The sequence below is a fragment of the Gossypium hirsutum genome, chromosome A11, assembly GCF_007990345.1.
Source record: "Gossypium hirsutum isolate 1008001.06 chromosome A11, Gossypium_hirsutum_v2.1, whole genome shotgun sequence".
Classification (NCBI taxonomy): Eukaryota; Viridiplantae; Streptophyta; class Magnoliopsida; order Malvales; family Malvaceae; genus Gossypium; species Gossypium hirsutum.
Genome location: NC_053434.1, coordinates 56147667 through 56150305, shown reverse-complemented (window position 1 = coordinate 56150305; position 2639 = coordinate 56147667). Strand labels below are relative to the sequence as shown.

The 2639-nt window shown below is 37.2% G+C and overlaps 1 non-coding gene across 1 annotated transcript; it reads right to left on the bottom strand.

Annotated features, from left to right (window-relative positions):
* Nucleotides 1-1859: 1859 nt before the first annotated feature.
* LOC121210553 (small nucleolar RNA R71) lies at nt 1860-1966 on the bottom strand. The gene has a single exon (XR_005905669.1). It is a non-coding gene; the product is annotated as a small nucleolar RNA R71 (small nucleolar RNA).
* Between the last annotated feature and the right edge of the window lie 673 nt (nt 1967-2639).

The following is a 2639-nucleotide window of genomic DNA, read 5'->3' as shown; positions in this document are numbered from 1 at the left end:
TTGTATAATTTTGGATAGCCATGCGAAAATGGCTTATATGTGTTCGACTCCGGTGATGGTCTCGGGTTCGGGGTGTTACAGTAATCGCATATGGGCGTGTCACACGGGCTTGTCCCTGTCGAGCCCAAGTATAGCCCTATTCGGAAAAAGCCACTTTTGAAGGCTCTTAGGCATTCTAAAGCCTATTTAAACACCGGAAGAGGCACTTAGAACAGAGGCGTGCAATAGAAGGCAAGGAATTACTCAATGGAAGCCGATTGGTCCATCTCAGAAGCCAGATTCATTGTCAAAACTACAGATCTCCCTTCAATTTCTATTTAGGGATTTTGGGTTTTCTTTATGTTTTGTATTCATTATTCTTCTGAGATGTTTTCTTTTATAATTATGAACTAAACCCCCTAAATACCGAAGGGGAATAAAACCTAAGGCAGATCTTGTTACTATTATCTGAATTGTATGATAAATATTTGACTTGTTCTTAATTATGTGTTCTTAATTCTTGTTTTAATATTCCAGGATATTGATTCAAGTTAATGCTCTTATTCAGAGGAGGGAAAGACCCTGTCTAAGAGTAAATTTGTCGTAATTAAGCGGAGTTGATTGCACACCTAGAGATAGGGTGATAAGATTTTGCCAGATTAGGGCGAAACCTAACAAGAGGATTCATAGATGGAGTTAATGCAACACTAGGGCCTTAATTAGAAAGAGATTTCAATTAAATCAACCTAGGGTTAGACGTTATTAGTCTCGAGAGAGATAATAATATAACTTAGGGATTTCTATGGATCAAGTCAAATGAATAAATTGTCTGATTTAGAGTCAAATAACAAGTAAAGTGTACGTGGATTTTTCCTTGGGTATTGTCTTAATCAATCGAATTTTCCCAAAAGCTTTTGCCCAATTTCTCTTTGTGCACTCTTAGTTTAGTTTACTAGTTTAGATAAACAAATCCCTTAATTTTTAGGCTAGTTAATAAAAAGAAAGTAATTACTAGTACTCTTGGTTCCTTTGGGTTCGACAATCCAGTCTTGCTAAAGCTATTCTATTGTTCAATAGGTACACTTGCCTTCATCGTGATAATAGTTAGTTTCAAGAACGATTAATTATAAATTTTTAAAACCTGTCACGAATATCACGTATCAAGTTTTTTGCGCCGTTGCTGGGGAACTAGGATATTATGAACACTCGATTTTTATTACTTTAGCCATTCTACTTTATTTGTAATTTAAATTTTTATTTTCTTTTTTAATTTTTCTTTTATTCGTTCCTGGTAGGTTTTTATAGTGTATGACTAGAAAGAACCCGCCGGGACCATTACTATTTGATAGTGAGATCGATCGCACAGTTCGTAGAAACCAAAGAGATATAAGGTGAAGCTTACGATACACAGAGGAAGAGCAAGAGGACGATACTTCAACCACAACCGAGGAGATGGATGAAAACCAAGAAAATCTGCTACCTCCTGTGATTGCTGCTAACCAGAATCTTGCTCCACGTACTATGTATGATTATGCTAAACCTTCTTTAACAGGAATTGAATCGAGCATAGTTAGGCCTGCTGTTGCTGCAAATAGTTCTTAACTAAAACCTAACACCATTAAATGATCTAATAGTTTGTTCAGTTTGATGGTTTGCAGGATGAGGATCCCAACGCTCACTTGGCAAATTTCTTAGAGTTTTGCAACTCTTTTAAAATCAATGGCTTTTCTAATGATGCCATTCACCTTCGGCTGTTTCCCTTTTCGTTGAGGAATAAGGATAAACAATAGTTGAACTCGTTACTATGAGGGTTAATCACTACTTGGGAACAAATGACTGAAAAGTTTTCATTAAAATTTTTTTTGTCGGCTAAAACAGCCAAATTACGTAATGATATCTCATTTTTTGTACATATGGATTTAGAAACACTCTACGATGCATGGGAGAGATGCAAGGATCTGTTGAGAAGGTGCCCTCACCATGGGTTACCACTATGGCTACAGGTTCAAATGTTTCACAATGGCCTGAATCCTTCAACTCGACAGATAATTGACGTAGCCGCTGGCAGAACTATCAATAATAAGACACCTGAAGATGCTTATGAATTTATAGAAGAGATGTCCCTGAATAATTATCAGTGGCAAGTCATAAGGACAAAACCAACGAAAACAACCGACATTTTGAACGTCGATTCTGTCACCATGCTCTTTAATCAGGTAGAACTTTTGAAGAGAAAAATTGACGGTTTTCTTGGTTCTTCACAGGTTCACCCAATAATGCAATGCGAAGCAAATGGAAGTGGATCCAACAATTCAGAATACCCACCCTATAGCAGTTAAATTACATAGGTAATAATCCTCGATCTCAAAATAATCCTTATAGTAATACTTCCAATACAGGTTGGATGAACCACCCAAATTTCTCATGAGGAGGCCTCGGGAATTAGAGACCACCAGCTCCAGGCTTCCAACAACCACCCTACCAATAAGAGAAAAACTCGAACCTTGAGAAGATGCTAACAAGATTCATCTCGGTGTTAGAAACTTGCTTTTAAAATACCGAGACAGCACTGAAGAATCAACAAGCATTGATCCAAGGGCTCAAAACTCAGATAGGACAACTCGCCAAACTAATTTTTAAAAGACCACTAGGAAGTCTAC